The 23,504-nt window shown below is 42.0% G+C and overlaps 1 protein-coding gene across 8 annotated transcripts in view; it reads left to right on the top strand.

Moving 5' to 3' along the window:
• add3a (adducin 3 (gamma) a) overlaps positions 1 to 23,504 on the top strand; it is an 86,723-nt gene that overhangs the window by 30,443 nt on the left and 32,776 nt on the right. The window contains exon 1 of one of the 8 annotated variants that reach the window (XM_044028369.1): positions 20,406 to 20,795. The exons of the other annotated variants lie outside the window; for them this stretch is intronic. The gene's annotated coding sequence lies outside the window, so the exon portion shown is untranslated. Of the gene's footprint in view, positions 1 to 20,405; positions 20,796 to 23,504 lie in introns of those variants that run through there. 8 annotated transcript variants of the gene reach the window in all.

Below are 23,504 nucleotides of genomic sequence, written 5' to 3'. Positions count from 1 at the left end.
TTTTGTTTCAGAAGACAATCAGTGTGTGGATACTGAACGCTCCAAGATGGACACAATGAGATAAAAGTTTCCACCAAATTTGGCAGTATTCACCAAAACCACCAGATGATTCAGGCCTTGGGGACATGGCGTAACAGGACAGCACTCCCCAGCAGTCATGACCAACTTTTACTTTCCATTATCCTCTGAGTTCCTTTTGGTCTCATGTCATTTACTTTCCCATCTTAAGTATTACACTTGTTTTTCTGTGAAATGACCTAATACAATTTAATCAACAGATGTAGTTGGCATCGGTATTTCAAACCAAAATACGATTGAAAATTCTCTTACTTAAGAGAATTAGTTTTACCATGAAAGAGTTACGTGGTTACCTGTACTTTTTGGCTTTGGGGAGATTATTACCTTTTCCTCCTTTGTTGCAATATGACAGTTACATAGAGTGTGTTGTTAACTTACCAAATACCCTGGTAATGAAATTACAATTTATGAACGTTTTATTTTTTTGTTTAGTTGTTAGTGCAGTTTATTTTAGAATTAAACTACCATTTGAAAACTGAAAAATCCTGACAATCCCTACATTCAGACAGTTGTTTGCTTAAAATAAATATACTTTCTAATAGAGCTGAAACAATTAATCGATTACTAAATTAATTGTCAACTATTTTGATAATCGGTTTGAAGCTTCTTTTTTTTCAAACAAGATTTCTGATTGTTTCAGCTTCTTAAATGTGAATATTTTCTGGTTTCTTTGCTCCAGATACCAAATAAGATGAATATGTATATAATATATAAATATGCACCAAACCATTACTCGATTAATCGTGAAAATAATCTTCAGTTGCAGTTCTAGTTTCTAAGCAGTCTCCTCTTTATCATGGGCAGCCTGTCTTGGCAATAACAATGTCACAGTAGTGCTGAGTCACATGCAGGCATTATCTATCATTCAGGAGTTTTGTTTGAATAAAACTTGCACCAGACTGCCACGAGCATTAGTTAGCAAGGGTAATGCAATGTACTCAAATGAGAAACAACTAGGCAAATACAGGTAACTTATAAAATGTTATATTGGTTGTACTGCTTACATTCACAGATGTACCAGTGTTAACGTGTCAATCCTTTGGCCTTAAATGAAAATGATAGAATTCCTGAGAAAAAAACAAAACAATGCACAGGATGTATGTTGCTTTACTTTTCCCGACCATGTCGGTTTCTACGTAACCTAAAATCAGACAAACCATGTGGTAGAAGTCCATGGAATATGCTGAAATCCCTGCAGACCATTGTTTTGTTAGTCCAAAAACAATGACTTCATCATTCACTGTGGTGGTGATGATGAGGCTGAGCACACAGCCTTTTAATTTCCCCCCAAAATCTTTGTCTTTATGTTTTCCCTCTCCCTTCCCTCGTTCTTAGCTAAAACCTGGAACTCATTTGTGAAGTCAGGATGGGGTTTCTCCCGTCCAGAAGTGGATATGCAAGTAGGCCTCAGTGAGTAGGGACTTCACTTTGACATCCCACACCTCCCATCAGGGGGATTGCATCAGAGTGGAGCTGAAGATCTCAGTGCTGGAACCATCTGTGGTTAAATTTTTTTAAGCTTTAACCAAACCTAGTTACACAGCAGAGGCAGTGTTTACCACAGCCACAGTCTTTTAACACTCACCCACAAATGATCAAAGACAAATATGCGCACTTGACTGCAAGAGGGAAGAAAATTGGTAAATATGCAGCACAATTCATTACTAATGTTGCTTTTGAACCTACGAGAACAAAGGTTTGTGAGGACTAAAGACCATTATAGAAGAATGCAAAATAACCAGTGTCAAGTGGATGAAAAGAAAGCAAAAGAAAAATACATGAACTGTCGGGGGATTATGTCTTTGTACCATGGATGCCCATATAGTACTTAAACTAGAGAGTAGCAGATGTTCAGCGAGAACGCTTTAATGCTACAATTTGGGGGAAGATCTGTGGGTCCACAATCCAAAATGATCTAATCATTGTGGGTTTGAAGTTTGGAGAACACATCCCAGATTCTTTACGCATGAGAGAAGTCCAAAAAGGGAAAGGGGGGGAGAGAAAACAATATCGGTGTGAGTGTGCAAGTTTCCTTAGTTTGTGCAAGACAGAGTCATGTATCAATTTCATGGGCAGATGGTCGCAGCCCTGATGAAATGAGTTGGAAGTTCAGATTGAGAAGTACGGAGGGAGGTTGAACAAGCCTCCTGTGTCTGTATCTGTATCAGCACCGGTACCTGAATTGGTAGATATCGTAACAAAGAATTGGTAGATATCGGAAAGGAGATATTGTTAATCTTGTTTGTTTCCCTCCCATATTGTCATTTCCCCTGCAGCTGGTCCGGAGTTGAGAGGGGAAGAAAAATAGAACTGAGGAGAGGAGAAATGTAAACACCGCCCCAGACATGTTGTCTGATGTAATGGAGATGAATGGAAGGCCAAGCAGGAATATACATGTATGTTGCACAATCTGTGTTTTTAGTAAAAGATCTATATTAAAAGAAAGTGGATCAGGTATTTGATTATTGTTGTCTTAAGTAATAAACCATTAACCATTTAGCTGTTTCAAGCATAAATTACCTTGTTTCTCCCTCTCTTAAATAGGTCTTAATAATTAGCCTGACGTGAGTAAATCCACAGATTTATTGCTTTGCCTTGACCTTCATCAACCCCTCGTCTCCTCTCAGGTCAGGTCACTGCAGTTGACCTGGCAGCCTCTGGGTCATGGCCGCACTAAAATAAACTCCCAACGAGACCAATGTTGGAGGATATATGTTTGAACTGTATTGTATATACACTACAGACCAAGCTGCACTGAGCAAAGAGCGTTGGTAAAGAGTGTGAAGAATACTTGGCTCAAAGATGGTCACAGTATGGCTCTGCTCTCAAGATGATCACCATATGTCACTATCTAATGCATGCAGATTACATTGCCAATACAATAAAGCGTATCATCCCATATTGGCAGGATGATCAAGGTTATTATTCAAGCAAAGGTAGTGTGTCTGTGTGTGTACATATCGGAGAGAAAGATCTGTCATCTGCACATTATCGTCCATCTCAATAATTATATTTAATATTGAGTCCAGTTCTTTTTTGATTAAGTGTGGGAGAGAGAAGCTCTATGTGTCAGGTTGTGTATTTTTTAAATGATGGATATGTGTATATATGGCTTCTTGCTCGGGAGAACTCAGTGCTCTGAAGGATGCTACCAGGGTCACACTCACGTCCATCCTCCGTGCTGCTGAACTGGCTTATCAGGATTCTGCTGCTTCCCTTGTGCTGCCTGGAGTTTGGCAGGTAGAGCAGCTAGAGTTATGGAAGTCATTAAAATTCCATGGGAACATGTGGACACTTGTTTATTTTTCCACCAAGGCTGGGAGAGCGGACAGCTGCCAGGACGCTGCACTGTCCTCTCAGCGCGAAAAAGAGTGTGGACAGTGCGCGCGAGAAAAGTAGGACCTGATGGAAGAAGGAGATGAAAGACAGATGAGCCGAGAAGGTAGGGATGAGTGAAGCGGAGGAGAGGTGGGGTAGAGGGGCTGGGAGATGGAGGGAGAGCGGAAGCTGTTGGGAAAAAAAAGGAAATGGAGAACACCGGCATGAATGAACTTATAAGAGAGGGGGGATAGAGAGGCACACACTCTCAACTGGATACCAAACAGAGTTGCACAAATGAACACTGAGGTTTCAGTGAGCAGTAAAAGAAGTGGATTAGTTATGGATGGGAACATGGGTGGATGCACAAGGACAGAGATGACTGCAATTTATATCACTGAAAAGAACAGTAACTAATAAGTGATAACGGCTTCAAAATAAAATCTAGCACTGAAATACACAGCTGAATGGAATGAATTTATCCCCTTTAAATAATTTACTTATTATATTGTTTATGGTTGTTGCTTTTGCACTAAACCAAGAGGTGAACTTATGACAAAACAAGACTCGCACAAGATACTGAACAGACCCACGGATCATTTCTCCCTGGACTCTCTTGGCCATTAAAAGATGTCAGATGGCATCATGGCAACTTCCTCCGTATTGAATACGTGGTCATCGCCCACCAACTAGCCATAAATCTTCCCTTCCCCCATTTTAAATATGGAAAGATCATTTCATGCTTCTTCTTTTTTTAAACACCATTTCCAAGAACTGCTGTGATGGTGGGCGTTTTTTTGATTGGTGAAACAGAAGGAAGGACTATCGGTGTGGAGCGTTACCCTGTGGGAAAGCTTTTGTATAAACAAAGTGTGTCAGACAAAGAACAGAAAATGACTAGTCTGTATGCCAAGACAACCTTAGAAGACAGAGGAAGGGGCATCACCTGAAAACTGTGTCAAGACACCGCCTTGACTTCACAGAATCTCCGTACTCCTCCCTCTCGTCTAGTGATGATAGTACGTCTACCACATGGCGTTATAGTAGCTTCATCATTTTTGAGCTTCCCAACCAACACCCCACATACTTATGTAATAGTAACTAATAATAATATTGGGGAGAGATATTTTAAAGGCGCTACAGGACGAAAGAATTGAGGGATGAGTATGATGCCGCCAGCCTAGGAGGATGAAGAGGCAGAAGAAGAAAAGACAGGAGTGATGGAATTTCAGGGTGCATAGTTGTGGTATTACCTACACAGCTGAAAAATGTATCAACGTGATCTTTCTTGTCACTGATACTCCCCTAATCGTAGGCTTGGAGACACCGATTGTAGCAGCAGGCGTTTGGTAAGGCCATCTCTTTCCATCTCTCTCTCTCTATATATATGTATATATATATATATATATATTTCCCTGTGTTTGGTCATTTCTAATTAAAAGTGACACTGCAGTGTGGACCCTGGGGGTGATCCTGGCATTTAACTGCCTCGTCAAAGTTAGTAAAGTGCATGTCAACGAATCTGACACAACATCAGTTAATTTGGTCATTTTTTAAATTGGGAGAACTTGTAGAAACATCTAACAATGTCTCATCCAATGGCTGAATTGCAATCGTCAATACTTTCAACAGACGACAGACAAAATACTTGAAGATAAGGGGAGGCAATAAGACTTTTGGCCAATCAAAACATTCCTGAAAGTAAGTATAGCAGGTTTGTGTATAAGTTTTGTCTTAATGGTGTCTCAGTGAAATGCTGTTGTCACACTAACTGACTCTTGATTATTCTTATTTAAAAAAAATTCACAGACAAGCTAAGTTGATGCTGATGCACAGTGATGAGCTGTAGTTCCAAGTAACCATTAGCCTGCAAGAGGTTTTGTTGAATGAATGTAATCTTTATCCCAGCGGGAAAAGAAGATCAGACTTCTAAGTCTGAAGGTTGAAAAGATAATTCCTTGTTCTTTATGATCTGCCGTCAGTTGTGTAATCCTTCCTTTGCCTGCTTTGCTCGTATTGTACCTTTCTGGAGGCCTCCCTTTCTACAGCGGTTTTAAGATGTCTGTCATTAGATCCTTTGGTGTGTTCTTTGTGTGGCTCAAGTTGACAGTAAAATGTGTGATCATCAACTATAGAGAATCTTAGGATCTTCCTGTTAACATGCCAAGTAGATAAAAGAGCAAGAATATATTTTTGACAAAGAAAGAAAATCAAATGAATGCCATGAATTAATGTTGATGTTTCTACATATTCTGAGCTGGACCATATCTTTCATTTTGAGAATGAAAATAAACCTTTTAGGGGTTTTCTTTTGCAAAGCTCCTGGATGCTACACCAAAGCTCCAGTGATGTCAGGCATTTGTTGCCTGTTTTCTTTTTTTTAAAGTTTAGAGTTTTATAGAGAGATAAATGAAATACTTTGAAAAAATGAGTAGAAAGAGAGATGATGAGCAAAAATGTCCATGCCTGGACCTGAAGTACAGCTGCTACTTCAATGGTTTGAGCTATGTAGCCTCAGAACCAAGGGCTGAAGGGGGAAAGGGAAGCTCAAATAGGACAAGCAACTAGCATAAATAATTTGTGATGGTGGGTGCAGAGATTACTTCTTACAAAAGCTGATGGACCATCATTTAGCAGAAGATCCATAACCTGTAAAATCTCTCAAAGCATCATTTGGAAGTTTTCCTTGTATCTTTGTGCGTGTCTGAATTAGGCTAAGATATTTTAATTGTGGTGGCTGTCAATGGTTCAGCCATGCTCCAAAGTTTTCCTTCCTGAATGCATCACTAGCTCTTGTTGGTGACTGTGAGTCATAAGACACACTACGCTGCCTCTGAGGAACAAGATGTTGCTACAGTAATATGCTTTACGCTCTTCCTGCCTGACTGGGAAGGATGGTAGCTTGTGTTTGCGCTGGTGCCATAATGGGAATGAGATTACGTGAGGAAACAGCTGCACTCGCTCACAAAAGCATGCACATTTCCACAGAAATGATCTGGACAGTTGAAAATATGTTGTCATTTATACAGTAAAAAAGATGTTTAAACCTACGTATCGAACCTGTAGCCATGAATGAGATGCTGTCACTAAAGAAGCATGTGAGAGATGTTAAACTCAGTCCCATAAATAGATCTTTTACCACCTGTGAGTCATTATATGAATCTGCTTTGGGCAACACGTGACACCAACAGCCACAGGCAATGACTTGTTTTCCTAAAACACCTACAACAATATATAATGTTCAACACGACTGCACAACTGCAGACTTGGATTGGATCCGTGTTTGTGATCTTTCTTTACAAATTTGCTGTTGAAAAAAAACCCCACCCAATTTATTTATTTCCCTTATTTTAAACAGTTGTATCAATAAACACTGGCAGATTCTATTGAGAAAGAATGCACCTGCCAAAGTTACCCCGTTACATCATTTTGCACCTGTGAGTCTTTGGGTAACCTTCTGTTTTTGGACCGTGTTAGATACAGATGAGTCTGGTTTTACTGCCCTGAGTCAAACTCTCAACATGTTTCTTCAGCTACTGGAATAGATTTGTGGTATAATACCTGGAAGCAATGTTACCCAACACACAACTGCAGAGAGACTGTTTTGACTTATTTTTGAACCACTGCTGCCTTACTGATGTTGAATCCCATTTTCACAGCTGCTTGACATGATTAATATGTAGCGGGCAATTATTTGGTTGGTTTTGTGAATGAAGTGTGGGCTGAGGTTTGTGGGGCAGAGAGAGTTGCACAGGATTTAGCAATCTGGAAGGAATCACTTGAAAAATAGATTGTGGAGGTCTCGATTAGATTATAAGACCAATCACAAGAGTGAAATCTACCTAAAGCATTTTCTTTTTCAGTGCATCTTGATTCACTCAGCATCTTTGCTTTATTTGTGCAAATCAGAATGATTTTTCTACATTTATTCTGGACAAAGAAACTGACATGAACAGGAATGAAAAGAGGAGTAATAATACAGAAATTGGCATGTTGGAGATGAAAGCAGATAGACAGGATGAGGTTAAAGGGCATCTACTATATTATCTGAAGTATTGTCCTCTTCCATGGAGATCTTATTACCCAGAATCTTCATCACACTGGTCGTTGGCCTGATGCAGGTTAATCTAGAGCTCTGTCGTTGAAGAGTTCATGAATGAAACCTCCCAATAGAGCACAAGTCTAAAGTCTTGATGGTGTCAAAGAATTTCCCACGGTTGTTGAGTGGACTGAATGATGCTCAGTCAGCGGTCAGAGAAATCTGGATGTGGGCAATTGCACATGAATGCATGCACTACACACACACACACACACACACACAATCAACTCAAACACACTTGGACTGAGCTGAAAGTTGGGACTTCTGGCTATGATCCACTGTCCCACTGCTGGGCCTCACATCCTGACAGGAAGCTTGTCCTTCCTTCACACACATTTGTTCAGCCAGAAAATAACAGTGATAAGGAGATGACAACAAACTAATAGAATTAATTACACAGGCCACAAATGTGGGGAAACGTTTCCTCCATTACCCCGGACCACATATTGAGATCCTGGCATCCTTATGTTATCTGCACAATCATCACCATTACACTATTTGCAGGGTTCCTGGTGGATGCTGAAAGAAATCTCTAAAGGTACTGAACATCACACAGATCAGGACAGGCGACGCCAACTCAACAGTCACATGTTTCCACCCAGATACTCACAGCAGATGCATGCCAGCCAGCTACATGACCTTTAATGTACCAATCACCTTATCCTGGATGACATAGGAAAGTGTAGATTTAACAAGAAATGTCTTAGATTTGAATGCATGGCTGAAACCGGTACGAGTAATGGTGTTTTTTTTATGCAAGAAGTGTTTCAAACTCAGCACAATGGGAATCCAAACACACGTGTCAGCAAACTAACACCCGGTATTTCCCAGTTCTGCTCTCTCTCGTGATACGAGGAATAGCAGCAACAGATCTGTGGACAACATATAGTTGGATGACTTTATTTTAAAAGTTATTTAATTTTGCCGTAAACTGTAGGAACCATGTATTTGTCACTGTCGTGTTTAACAGGAACTGTAAAGCCCCAAGCAATCAAGCAATTGTCCGTGTTTGTGCTTGGCTTTTTGAAGTTATTGTAGTCATGTGTATGGAATATTTTTCGAATTCTTCTAATTCTAATAATTTCCGGCAAGCTGTACACTGAGAGGTATAATTCCGCCCTCCACAATTTGAAGTTCTTTATCACAGCTCAGCTGGCGAGAGACGCTGCCCCCTGATTTGAATGTTGATTGATTTCAATGGTTAAGGGTCAGAAAACTATGTACTATGTAACTATGTAAACACTTATATGGTATTTCTGTCTAATCACAGTTGTAGTTTTGACAGGGGGCCCTATGCAGATGCCTGACCTTCTGCATGTCACCATCTTACCATCATCATAGGTTGCCTCTACTATTCTTTCCATGACGGATGTCACAACCCCTAAGGCTTGAGCCTGGCAGTACCGGAAACACACACACGTGCGCTCACATTAGAGGCTCTCTTTCCACTCTGTTCTGACAGCTTGTCATTGAATGGTCAGATGTGATAGAAGGGGTCAAAGCACAGCATAGTGACAGTGACTCGCTGAGAGGGACTCTGCTGGTTTCCTTTCCTGTTGTGGTGGAGATGTGCCAAGATTTCCTTTCAAATAAAACAAGTGCTCATCAAAGCAGCCAAGGCCAAGTTTCAGTGTGTGGTCCACAGGCCACATCGGGCCACGCTGTAGCCCAGAGCAGTTTTCAACTGTCAGTGCTCTGTTTTCTTTAGCCCGTGTAACACTGTAGTAAATATTTAGAATGCATGGAATGATTTTCTGGCCTACCTGTCTGCGAGGGAGTGGAGTGGCTCAGTGGTTAAGACCGGCACCCTGTGTGCAAAAGGCTTCATGGTCGCAAGTTCAACTCCACCCCTGGCAGGTTGTACTCAATTCCCTTGTAAGTCTGCTAAATGACATGTGAAAGTAACCGCATTCCTGTGCTCACCCTGCCCCTGCTATGCATGACTGGAGTATTCAGCCAAGTTTGCAGTTCCACACCAGGTGATTTCCAGTGTTTAAATGCAAAGTGTTGACAACAGGGTTAATGGAAAAGATGAATGTATCTGCGCAGCCCATTTAATGAACCGGCTAAATGGTGACATCAGTGCTCTTTTTTTGGTTTGAATAGAATATTTCTTTCACCTTCTTTACACCCAGAAGCGTGCCGTGGTTGTATGACTGGGCAACGTTGCAGCTCAGAGGCCGTTTGCCTCACCTCACGTTTGTTTTGCTGGTTTTTGACGTCATCTTCTGCTAAATGCATTAGTTCTTTGGTTGATGTCTGAAGTTAAATGTCACTTAAATGAAAGGAATCAAACATAGTCAGTTAATCAATTAATAACTATTAATAGTAATTAACAGATTACCATGCCTGGCCAAGTTACGTTCTTGCTCTGGTTGATAAGTTGTTTGTGCGGTTTGTTTTGATCCATACTCATTAGCAGCGTTTACATGACTCTGTTTGTAAGAGTGAGTAAACATTTTGTCAAGAACAAACGTAGGCTATGAGATGAAAAGAAAAGAGATTATGAGATTCAAATATGGCAGGTTGTGGTAGGTATTTGTTGACAACAAGTTCACCGTGGCTCCGCTCTGTTCTTAAAATGCAGTAGTCATTCAAGTCTTCAGTGTTTGAAAATGTAATAGAATGTTAAGATGTTGCAAAAGATGGACGAAAATGCCAGCAGTCCGAGCGGTCAGACATTTTCAACCACCAGGGCATATAAATGCCCCACTCCTGTTAATGTGCGGATGTGGGCTTCTTCAACCTTGACTGACCTTGGGAGTTGCTAAGCTTAAGTAATGCCTCACAGGCCTCACTTTGATACAGGCCACATGCCTATTGTCGGTTGTTCCTTTTTGGTTTCTGGAGCTCTAAGGTGATTTAAAAGGCCCTTTTTTGTGGGGTAGTTGATGTGTGGTGGTCCTGTGTTCAGGCTCCCAATTGTGTGGTGAGAACAGAGTCAGAGGCCCATGAGATGCTAGTTGGATGAGGTCCTCTGCCTTCTTGTGAAATCCAGTCTCACCAAGTAACCAAACAAGCAAATCTAAGCCATGAAGCTTTTATGTCTGAGAATGATTTTTATGAATGCTTGGTTAAGTTTTTGGATTTTTATGTGGAGGGGTAAACACTAACATATGGAGTAGTTTTCTTCAGTTTTGAATAAGAAAGCATGCAAAATATCAAGCATATGTGGCTGTTGAATCCCATGTAATGTCCTTCATTACTGCCTTCATCTCTGTTCTTCCTTTCTATCTTTTTATGTCTAGTTTTTGCCCCGCTCTCTCGGTTTTTCCCTTTTTTTCTGCTGGGGTGGGGTCGTCACATGCACAGACACTGTTTGTTTGGAGTTGCCGCGGAAACCGATGCGAGTGTGTGTGACTGCTGGTGCGCTCATGCCTCCGTGTGTGCCTGTGCTGTTGTGATGTGCCTGCAGTTGTACTTCATGCACGATGACCTCATCCACACACAGACCTCCACATATTGAAGCTGTCTGCTTCCTCGGATTGTGTAATAGATGTCCTCAAACACACACACACACACACCAGTTCTCTAGCTGACGCCCCTTCAGTGTTGTGTTGTTGCTGGACCGTAGGGTAATAAGTCTTCGGGCCCATTTCCTCAGCAACAATAATATAACTCCATTTCACAACAGGGCTTTTAATTATTTTTATATAGTGAGTTAAGAGTCAAATGAAACTTATTAGAATGAAAAGAAGTATCAGTATTATGTGTTATTTACAAAGGTGGAAAACTTCATGAACTGATGGTAAACCTCATCACCTGAGTGAAACACTTCAGCTGCTAATCTCAGATAGTGTGAGAGTGTGATTTGGGACACGGTCCAGCCATTTATGTTTTTTTTTTTGTTTAGCTGAGAGTCAAATTGAGGGGTTTAAGAAGTAATCTGTGTGAAGTAAAAAAAACAAAAAACCCTGCAGCTTTCTCAGGAGAAAAGTTCAGTTTCATTTCACAAAGATTTGTGGAAGATCCACCCTTCACCAAAGCATAAACACACACTGTTATTAAAGTCACGATTATTGATCTGCCGTGTGACTGTGGGCTGTATTCGCTGTACAAGGGGCACATTCACACGCACTCTGCCTCGGTGCATGTTTCAGATGAGAAATCATCGTCCGCTGCATCCAGTTCATCATTTTGTTTGTCGTCACTTCTCGTTTTTTTTACTGCTGTTACATAATCGCGTTTGATAAAGAACATACATGTAAATCAGTTACAGATACACATCACCACCTGCCCGTTCTCAAAGCAGGCTCTTCTGATAGTTTGTTGGGCCAGATCACAAACAACCTGCAACAAGTACACAAAAAAATCCCCTACATTTTTCCTTTTTGCCATGTGGGTAATTTGCCTATTTGCTCCCACATGTCCGTTCAAGCAAAGTCTGTGTTCACAGGCTCAGATTGGCATGGAAACCATTTGCCTCGGAAATGAATCTGAAAGCTTTATGGGGCCACAAAGTGTGATTGTCTATTTTGGGTTGTTAGTCATTGGGGCAATAAAGACAAATTATTTCAGATGTTGTTAATAATCATAACAAATTAAAATTGTCACTCCAATATGAAATCACTGCACTTGTTCCTGAGACCAAAATTAAGTTAAGTTAATTTGGCAATTTGTTTCTTTTACAGTTTGAAGGAATCAGTTTTTCTCCACCTCCCTCAATCACACGCTGATGTCAACAAGAGCTTTTAGAACATGTCAGGTCTTTCACCCTTAAGCTCATAAAGCACACCAGTGTAAAAACTATCTGGTGCTGTGTAGGCTACTGTGCTGCCCGACTATAAAGCAGCGTCAGACTGCGAGGACACACGGTAGCAGTTTGCAGCAGCAACACGGTGAAAATGGATTGTTTTTGTTTGCATGGTTGAAGCAAGAGGGGTCAGTTAAGCTGTGTCAATGGCTCTGTCATTACCAGGTATAATTACAGGGAGATAAGCAGCCAACAGTGTGTGTGTGTGTGTGTGTGCAAGCACACACTAGCCTTTATCCCTGTCTTTCATTTGGGTTTTGGTGTGCATTACTTTTTAAGTTGTTCTAAATCATCAATGTCAAAATGACTTGCTGCAGATGAATTGTACCGTAATTTATAGTCTATTATGTTGATATATATTGCTATTTCGCTGGTTTTTATTGCTCTAAATCATGATTATTACACGACATTTTCACGATGGTTGATCTTAAAAAAAACAAACATCTGTTTGTTCCTAGTGTTTAAAATCGTGACGATTTGTGCTCACATTTCCATATCAGGACCCAGATATTTAAAACATATATCGCCGGGTTTACACCGAGTGGAATGGTTTGGCGCAGTACAGCACGTATGTTTTTGCAATTCCTTTAGGAATAGTACCAAAATAACCAGCACCGAAAATGGTACAGTATGGTGAGGGTGGAGCTACACCAGCTACACCCATCTGATTTTTGGTGACAGAAAAATGTCACTCACCTGAGATCTGTATAAATATCACATGGAAATGTTCACATCCTGTCTCATACGGAGCAGGGAAAGAAAGAGCTGCCTGATGTCCTCCTTCGTTCTCTGTTGTCCCCCGTTTTGATGTCGTCGCCCCGGTGCAATGTCGCGCTTTGATTTCGCTGAAGTGGCCATCGGGCACAGCCCACAGGGCCTGTACACAGTCAGAGACATTGCATCCACACACAGTCAGTGGGTTAGAAGGTCATGGGCTGCTTTCATGCTACATGCTCTGCAGCTTTCACTGCCACAGATAAAAGTGGCTTTTCTCCTTCCTTCACGGCTTTGATTCAGTGGAATTGGCCTGGATGTGAAGCTACAAAGCACTTTTTTTGTGTCAGAACTTTGGCTTCCATGTCACTGTTTCATTGAATAGTCATGCACTGCCTGTGTGGAGCTGTGTGACGGACTTGGTTCTCATTAACTTCAAAAACGCATGGTGCGCTTTGAACCTTTTAGGTGAAACTGAGTGACTGCCAACTGCGCCTCACTCATATACAGTTGTAGCTTCAGCTCTGAGCTATTTCTGATCGTGGTGAGAGGACATTTCTCTTGACACTGTGTTATGTAACATTTGGTCCCAGTGGCTGCTTAGAAATCTGACTTCTTTTCATTCTAGTTTAACGTTCTTATTTCACAAAATAAACTCTGTCAATATGAAAACCTAATAAACACGAACCTGTATTTACACCCAGAGGCCATGGTACCATTGTAAAATTTCGTTCTCCTGTTTTGTTGACTCAAGGTGTGTGGTATTCTATTGTGAACGGGGAGTGGAAATGGTACATGCCTGTTTGTATGGGGTTATCTGATATGCCGTGATTGCTGTGGGAGTGACAGTGGTGCACAGGTATGACAAGCTGTGTTTAGAATGGATCTTGGGCCTCTACATGCAACACACAGGACAGATAAGGAAAACTATGGCGCACTCCACTGAACCTATAACAGACTCTGTGAACATACGTCAACATCATAAATCAAATGGATATTCAAACTAAATACTTGGTTCCACTCTGCAGTTTTGGCAGCAATAAAAATGACTCACATTTGCCCTCATGAGAATTCCAACTGGAGCTGGTCTTTGTCTATCTAGAGAGCTTTTTCGGAAATGTGGAAAACATCGTTGCATAATCTGAAGACAAATTGAAGAGCTTCAGGCGAAACCCCGCACATGATGACGACAAGGACGTTGTGGGTTGTTAATATCATTAGTTGGCAGTTAAGCCAGTGACTTCTTGAATCCTAAATGAGTGTCTTTGAGCAAAGGCACTCATTTAGCTCTATATTTCCTGCAGATAAACACCGTATTTCCTGAGCAATCAGTCACTAAAGTTCTTTTCAGTCGTCACGCAACTTGACCTGCGATAGCACATCTGACCCAGGTGACGAATGGGTGGTGACTCCCCATTGTCATCGCTAGGTCTAGTTTCATCTGCACCAGCAGAGGAAATGGAGTAATAATAACAAGTCCTTAAAATACACACACACACACACACACACACACACACACACAACCATGCTCATTGCACTCTCTGTTGTCTGTTCACCTCCACCAGACAAAAAATCTGACATGTGTCGGGGCAGGGGGGACAAGGTGCCGCAATTATAAGGCAGCCAGGTGACCATGTCGTGGTTGACACCCAATAAACATTTTTATGGAAGAAGGTTTATATGAGTAATTCGGCGTGTGCCTTCTTGTTTGCTAGTCAGCTGCTTGCTTTGTCATTTCTGTGTCTCTTTCTTGTCCTTTAATTACCTGGAGATGAACACACAACTGGCCACACAGCTAGCATTGTTGTCTCTCAGCAAGACGGTCACCGTTTCACACGGTTTGACTGATGGGTTCTCTTCAGGTACTCCGGCTTCTCCCATGGGCATTTGGTTAATTGGTAGGGAGGAGAATCGTATCGGTCAGTATCAGTATCGGTCCAAAAATCCTATGTATCGCATGCTTCACGATGCATCGGCTGTAAAAATGTAAATAAAAAATGAGGCGGAGTCATGTTTGGGCTGTTTATTTCTTCTTATTGGGAGAAGAATATTGGAGAATGGAGTTTGCATGTTCTTCCCGTGTGTGCGTGGGTTTTCTCCAGCTTCCTCCCACAGTCCAAAAACATGCAATATGGGGATTATGTAAATTGGTCACTCTAAATTGACCATAGGTGTGAACGTGAGAGTGAATGGTTGTTTGTCTCCATGTGTGGCCCTGCGATGCACTGGCGAACTGTCCAGGGCTATAAAGATGTGAGCAGGGGTCTTGTCAGTGTAGCCTTGGGAGGAAGAGGCAGACTCTCCTGGTCACACTGGAGTTCATCACTGTAAATGTATGTGCGTGTGCTTCTTCTCCCTGCTAAGTAAGACAGCTGCTCAGACAGTGACAGCATTGTTCCCAGCGAGCGCTCCAGGAAGTGAATCTGAACGTATCTCAGTGCGTTAAACATTAGCTGCTCTCAAACACGGATTAGTGGCTACTTGGGATCACTCCATACAAGCGTAAACAGGCTGTTAAAAGCCAGGTGAACAGTGGAATGACAGCTTTACATTTAGTGAGTGTGCAGCACGTCTGCGATGTTTCTTTCAACCCCGCAGGGTTAAAAAGGTGATGGCCTAAGCTTGCACCACCCTTCACCCTGAGAGTCATAAAGGCTGATGATAAGTTCTCTGATTTATGTTTAGTTATTTATGACCAAAAAAAACACAGTTTTGTCTTCAGCACTGTTTTCTACATGAACTGGATTCTGTGAAACACTATCGATATAAAAGGAAATTGACACTGAGAATAAAGAAATCACACATTGGGTTTGAAGCATAAGAAATGTGATTATTGTAGGCTGGATTCATTAAAATAGCAGCAGCATGTTGGCTTTGTCAGACTGCAGAGAGACTGAAACTGAAAACCGCTGCCAGTGAAGCCAATAACAATTTCTCTTTTACACAATCTCAATTTACAACTTTTAGAAACACATTGTACAGCAAAAAGTAATCATTCACTCACTCACTCACTCATCTTCTGCCACTTTAGCCTCCATTTGAGGGTTGCATATTTCTTTTAATACTAACATTTAAAACAAAACATTCTCCTTGGGGTTAAAGTGAAGCCTTTAGTTGCCATTGCATTTAAACAAAGTTTACAGAGGATGGTGGTTTGTCTGATGCTGCTAAACAAAACCAGTTACACGCCACTTGGAAACAGAACTTCAGCTGTATGGCATTTTCCTTTTTTCGTTCTAAAAACATTACGAAACATTTGCAGATTCCCCGTAGCTCATCTTCATGTATGTGGGTCCTGAGCGTTCTTTCAGGAACAAACTCTGTACCTCACTGAAATTTACTCATTCAGTTAATTCAATCAATGAATTGCCCCTAACATGTGTTTGTTCAGCAAATACATCCTTTTATTTCTTTAATTAGCTCTGGAAAATAGCTTCAGTATACCTTTTCAATGGGACCACACACATGTTTAACGACCAAACGTGTATATCATTTTTAAGACCCAAGGTTTTGGACTTTTTCACTTTTAGGGCTGTGTCAGGGCGTATGCCGGCTCGCTGTCATGGTTAACTGGTAACATAATAGAATGAGGCCACGAATGTCCGGTAACAAACCAACCCAGTTGAAGTTGATCTCTCTTGCTTGGTTTTTCCCAAAAAAAAAAAATCTCTCGCAGGTTGACTCATGATGCAAACAAGATGTGTAAACTGATGAGCTGTACTGTACTCAAGGAAAATGATGTTTGAAGTCAAGGTAGTCAAAACAACATTGTGAAGAAAAAACAACCTGTCTCCTATGTCAAAGGATTGGCCTCATAACCATTAACTGAATATGCTTTATTTTCTCAAGAATGACCACATCTGTCAGTTCACCGCCGTGGGGTCCCCACAGCAGTTGGAAAGTTGTCTCTCTCGTTTCTGTTCTTGGCTAGAACAAACTTAGTATTCCCATTAATGAGCTCAAGTGTTTTTACATTCCTGAACAGTTAGCATCGGTGAACGTGCCCCCCCCTTCTCTTCTCCCGTTACTGATCACTGTTTGGTGGGAAATGCTGACAGAACGCTGATAGCAGTAACTGGACACCAGCATGCATTTAGCCCAGCCGACGCTGAGGTCTTCCTCTATTCTGTTGTGTTTTGCTTTTGTCCACCACTTATCACAGGGGTCAAGGAGGGGCCGACTCCAACAGAAATATGGGATTACTTAAGAGCAATGTGGTGTGCAAGGCACGTATTCATCATCCGACTTGATAACAGTTACATGGAGACTGTAGAGTATCAAGCACGGACTCGCCCGTCTGGGTTCAGGCTAATGTGTCACGTAAGGCAAACAATAACAGTAATTTGGGTTTCACGAGCGAGGTCATGATTAGGTATTGTGCCGAGACGAGCCTGGTGTTGTCAACCAGTGAGACACACACTCAGTGAGACACGCACTCACTACACCTCTGCGACTGCACGTTCACGCAAATGTAAATGCAGTTCATTTAAGCATGTAGACGTGGTCATGACCACCTGCTAGAGTTTAAACTGAGCATCAGCATGGGAGGAAAAAGGTGATTTAAGTGACTTTGAAAATAGTATGGTTGTTATTGTCTGACTAGCTGCTATGTATTTCAGGATCGTTGAGAAGTGAGTGTAGAAGTGAATTCCTCCACTTGTTCCACCAATAATTTCTGGAAGGATAATGTTACGATGCCGAAGATGATGCTCAGTCCGAAATCAACAGTCCTTTCCTGCTATTTTGCACATGGGTGTGTTCTTAGAGGCATTTCTTACAATATAATTCCACAGACCGGCACTGCAAGTTTTTCCCATTATTTTAATTTGTGCATCGGGCTCGGTTTGTCGAAAGGGACAGTAAGTCATGTGGCGACAGCAGGATGATAGATCTTGTTTGTTGGAACAAACCAGCTGCAGCCCCCCCGAGCAAACACTCGACTTATTTCCTCCACATACATGTGATAGTATTTAGAGGAATCAGGAATCAGTTTTACATTGCCAGCAGCACCAGATCATGTCTGAGGAATGCATATCTGTGTGTGTGTGTGTGTGTGTGTGCAAAGAGGGCCCGCGATCCAGTCCCTTCATTGCTGTGTGTGATCAAATTCTTCAGCCTGGTAAAGTCAGTGAATGAAGCAATAACTCATGAAAATGCAGTGAGTAAAATAGCAGGGTTTTAGAGATATTGTCTCCATGAGTTAAAAGTATTGTACGCACAAATGTCTGGTAAAAAGAAAAAAAAATAGTATTATCGGGAATTCATTGAGGGGAACATCGTAACCATGAAAAGCTTTGAAATTGTACATGTATAAAACCATAAAAACAGTATAATAGACCATAAAATATCACTATGTGGATTAATGTTAAATCATGAGAAGCATTTTAGGTATTTGCTGCTATGGCTTACTTTTATTTGGAGAGCCCAAACAAAGCTTTATCTCTAACCTTAACCATAACCAGTTAATGGTGAACCCTCACCTTAACCTAAGCAAGCACTGTTCAAATCTTAGACCTGCACTCGTAGGGCCAGATTATGGTCTCCATGATGGCTACTGCTCTTGACAAGGTAAAACACACACACACACATGCACATAACATGAAGTCATCCAGTGTGTGGAGCCGTTTTCTCACCCCCGTTATTCATTATTCGTTATTCACGTCATTGTGGCACATACAGTGTATTTGCACCACTTGCCTGAACAGGTATTACACTTTGCTCAAATCCCAACAAGCACAAGTTCGACCTCAACAGCCACAGAAGCTGCAGGAGGAAATTAGCTGTGGAAAACCGACGCCGAGCTGAAGTTTAATTTTGGCAGATGTTCAACTTCGGTGCGGATCATCGGAAAGGGTCTGGCTCGGTGTGTGTTGCTGCAGTAATGATACACTTAATCTCACACGGCTGTGCGTCGTTTTTATCTGAGCTGTGAGGTGGTGGCTTCTGGCATGCGCAGGTTCATTACCCTGGAGCTTTCAGCCTGACATACTCTGGCACTGAAATCGTTCTCTTTTGAGATGAACGTGATATTTTCTGTGATACCGAGTTCTGTGCCAGTGTGAGACTGTGACACACTTTTTCAAAGACAGTTCACTGTTAAAAATGAATATAGAAAAGAGAGAGAACTGGAGGGGAATGACACACCGGCAGCAGAAGTTACCCTAACTAAGGGAAGTGAAGGTCTGGGTATTGATTTTTCTTGCAGTTACACTCATATTCTGCACACGTTAGATCTTCTCAACATACCGTCATTCATTCAACAAGTGCCAGACTCTTAAAACACCCAAATGCACCACACACATCAACAAAAAAGCATCTGCTCAGCATTAGAACTAGTGTGTCTATGACATGAAGTGAGTGAAATCTGAATGTATGTTTGTAAAACGGTCCAAGAGAAGAGAAGAGTAACTTTGGGCTTGGCTGACAGGTTGTCGACAGTGTGCTGACTCTCTGTTTTCTTTTTTCACGTATGAAGTTTGAACTATGGAACCATGTCCAAATATTAAAAAGAAAGAAATAGGAAAAACAGCTTTGTTTTTTCTAATGTGGTTCAGTTTCTGCCACATGGCGTGGCTTCAGATAGGCTTTGTTTTGCGTTTGATGGATCAACACATAGAGGAACTTCCTTGTCGCCACTAGAAGTCTCTGCAAAGGTCAAAGTGTTTTTTTTTCCACTCCCATTTTATGATCCAACTGTTTTCCCTCTTATCAGACAGGTTTGACCACGGTCTCAGCAGTAAATTAAACATTTTGCAGCATAGTTATACGTGGATCGGGTTACGAACAAAGTTTTTCTCCAGGCACGGCACTGGATCATAAACAGCTGCCTTGGGTCCGACCTTGACCTCTGACCAGGGGATGTGACCTGCAATCATTGTCACATTTCCTTTTTGAAATCATCCAGACTGTGGTGTCTTACATTATTTAAGGCATCGTGGCATTTCAGTTCACCTTGGAACAGAGCTACTTTTACTCTGATGGGCCGCGACGTTGTGTGACTGCCAGCCAAACCCATAAACACTGACCTTTAGTACAGTCGTCTGGAGGGGGTTGTTGGGGGGGGGGGTGTGAATGAGAGGCATAAAGAAAGAGAAGGACCACTGTGGAATGTGTGTGTGAGAGAGAGAGAGAGAGAGAGAGAGAGAGAGAGAGAGAGAGAGACCAGAAATTGAATGGATCAGAGAAAAAAGAGAGAGATGAGGGGAAAAAAGTCTAGACCAGACTAGACAGAAAGCGAGAGAGAGAGGGGGAGAGAGAGTAGGCAGGGAGGAGGGGTGATTAGTGTGTGAGCCTGTGCCCTGATTGGTCCAGCAGCCTGTATGTGTGTGTGTTTGCCTGAATATCTTCATGTGTATCTGTGTGTGTGTGTGTGTGCTTCTAGCCCAGTGGGCGGGGGATTAAGCGTCCGTCACGTGGTCCCTTTAGCTTCTTTACCACACAAACACACACACCCTCATTCTCTGAGGACACACACACACATACACACACCCTCTCTCATATACAGTATACACTCACAGCTGTTGATACTCCTCTCACAGTCGACCACTGTGGCAGTGGAGGAGAAGAGCCTGCAGGAGTCTGAGAAAATCTCCTGCCTGGAATATCTGGACAGACGAGTGGACCGACTGTCGTCGCTGCCTGGCTTCCACGTTGTCTCTCTCACGTCTTGCTCTTTAACCCTTTTCCGTCTCCCGGCGTCTCTCTGGAACTCGGTGTTGGAGTTTTTGAGCAGAGATAGCGAGCAGAGCAAGAGCAGAGTAAAATAGAGACATGTGTGTTGCCTCAGCAGCCTGCCTGCTCTCTCCCATTCACTGACTGAGAACGAAATACAAGGTTGGTGAGGCTTGACTAATTTGTTTATTTACTGGTTTTCATGTGGAATATGGGAATTTGATTCCTCGGGTGTATCTCGTTCAGATATTTCTGTTCATTTCTGGGGGATAGTAATTCATCTTTTCCTACGTTTATGTTTTCCCACCACATTACAATCCCTAAAAGTGACTTGTACTATGAGGGGAATTCCATGAGTATGTTGGGCAATGGGCACTTACTCAAGCAAACACACACTCCTGCACTATAAACACACTTGGCAGTAAGAGTGCTGTGAGCGTAAGCACCACAGATTAGCTCTGGCAATTATCTCTTATGTGCACAACACAACAGACTGTATGTAAAGGCAGATACAAGTAAGCACCGCTGCAGTGAGAGGAGCCGCTCTCTTCACTGTAGAAGGTCGGAGGAATGTGTGCACACAAAATAATCCAGATAAGGATTTTTTTTTTTGTCTGTGCTGTAACCTGCATAAGAATCAGCTGCTGCAATAACACGAGGTGGCACAACAAACAAGCGTCAGAATACTTCCACAGACAAAACATGAGCAGCTGGCACGTCACGGGGCCTCGGCAGGAGAAGTCTTCCTCAGGTCTGGTAGAAAATCCACTGGGTGGATCTGTAAGCTGCTGAGCGTTTGGCTCCAGTTTCACTGCTGGATCTGTCATGCAGTCCTGTTTAGACATGTGCACACCTGCTTCCCGGCGTGAGTTGTGTGTGGATCTGTGCACGTGTCCTCATGTTGCCATTTACAATGTGAGTGGATATAATTAGCCCATTTACAGATTATTTCCTGGTATTTCTTTGCTGTTGGGTTTGAAACACAACCCAGAAGGCTTTTTGACTATCTTTAGGGTTGGCAGCTCATGGAGACTGTCGTGCCTGTCCACACTTTGAAGCTTCCCTCCACTAAGATACAGATACAGAGGTGTGAGTCACTGTAAGTGCACGCCTCATCACTCCATGTTCACTGCCTGTCATATTAACCAGCATTGTTGTTGTGATTTTCTTTACTTTCATGTGTTGGTTATGCCTTTCTGTGCCGTTTCTGAGCAGTTACAACTGACAGAAACAATATCAGATAAAGACAGAGAGATGGACAGAGATCCCTGTCACAGAGATTTGAGTTCAAAAATCTGATGTGCCCCGACTTTCATATCTGTCCACTCCGTCATGTTATTCATCTTATAAATCTAATGTTAAACACACGCGGTCCACTATGTCAGTACTTTGCAGTAAATGCTTGTTACGTGGTATATTTACATGTAAGACAACAAAGTGCTATTCTACAAAATTTTTAAAATGTGATTGTGAGCATTTGCTGCTTTTCTTCATCTTGTGTGTGAGCAAGTGGAACATCTTTGGAATTTAGACTCTTGATCACTAATTGTAAGACATTACATGAGACTTGAGACCTGATCTGTCATTATTTGACATTTTAAAAAATAAATCATTTTTTACTGATCATTAATTGATTATTTTTGTCATTTACTTAACTTTTTATAACTTCTTAAATTTTATTTATTTACTGTATAAAATATGAGAGAATCCTGCAGTAGTAGCTTGTTGTTGCCTGGAGGTCAAGCCTGTGTGTCTGGCTGACTCGCACTATTCATCAGTAACTCCTGGTAACCAGAAACATGTCAACGTGTCTTTCCTTCATAGTGGTAATTAGTTTAATGGCGCTCTTTAAATAACTGTTGATAGATGAGAAAGTTTTCACGGACAGCTTCTCCACAGATGAAGGCGGCTTATGCCTGCAGTGCTGCAGGGAGGGAGGGTCACTGAAGGCCACAGGGTGAGAGGTCGCTGTCACCTTGCCTCAGGCTTTGGTCGCAGTCGAATGCCCCTCACCAAACACAGCATGCCTCATCTCTCTGCCACACAATAATGGAGCTTAGTTGGCCCATAATCGGTTGCTGAACTCTGTTCAAACCTCTGGCCTTGTTGTGGAATTTGAACAGGTCTTATTCAGGAAGCTTTTAATGGAATTAGAGGCGAGCATCTGCCGTGCGGCATGAAATGTGAATCGTAAACATCGACGCTGTAAGACGAGGATCAGGTATTCTTTCTCAGGTTAATAGCATGTGCAATCTGTGACACGCCAACAGACAAACAACCACCTCAGCTCCTCTTTAAATCCTCTAAAACTGTCCAACTGTCGATCTCTCTCTGGACATGACCAGACCAGGAAGTTGTGTAGTGATGGGTACAGTGATCTATTGACAGAGACAGAGGGATGTGGGGGTTTGGGGTGAAGGGGGCTGTGTTTATACCTTGGGCGGCGGGGGGGGGATGTGTGTAACTTTATTTTGGTAAGACTTCAGCTGGCCACGTAGAATGCCACTCATTCAGAAAACGTCAGGCATGAGATCCAGCTGTCAGTCGCACCTCCTTAGATGTATTTTTGATTTTGTGGCTTTTAATGTTTTGGGTTGTTTTCTTTTTTGGCTCTAGATCATCAAGTGCAAGCCACAGGTCAGCTTTCCTTCTTCAGTCACTCGGTCTGCATTTGGGTTCACAGTCCATCATCAGCACACGGCTATGACTTTGGTTTTCTGTGGATGCTAATCAGTGAGCGGACTAGCACAGCGATGCAGGAGGATGGATTCAATATCAGGTTACATAACTCTGTGCTGTCCAGCTGCCTCCAATTAAAGAGGATTGTTCAGGCAGCTTTTGTGCGTTTCCACAGTAAAGCATATCTTTAAA

The sequence above is a fragment of the Solea senegalensis genome, linkage group LG6 (assembly GCF_019176455.1).
Source record: "Solea senegalensis isolate Sse05_10M linkage group LG6, IFAPA_SoseM_1, whole genome shotgun sequence".
Taxonomy (NCBI): domain Eukaryota; kingdom Metazoa; phylum Chordata; class Actinopteri; order Pleuronectiformes; family Soleidae; genus Solea; species Solea senegalensis.
This window is presented reverse-complemented; position numbering and strand designations above follow the sequence as displayed.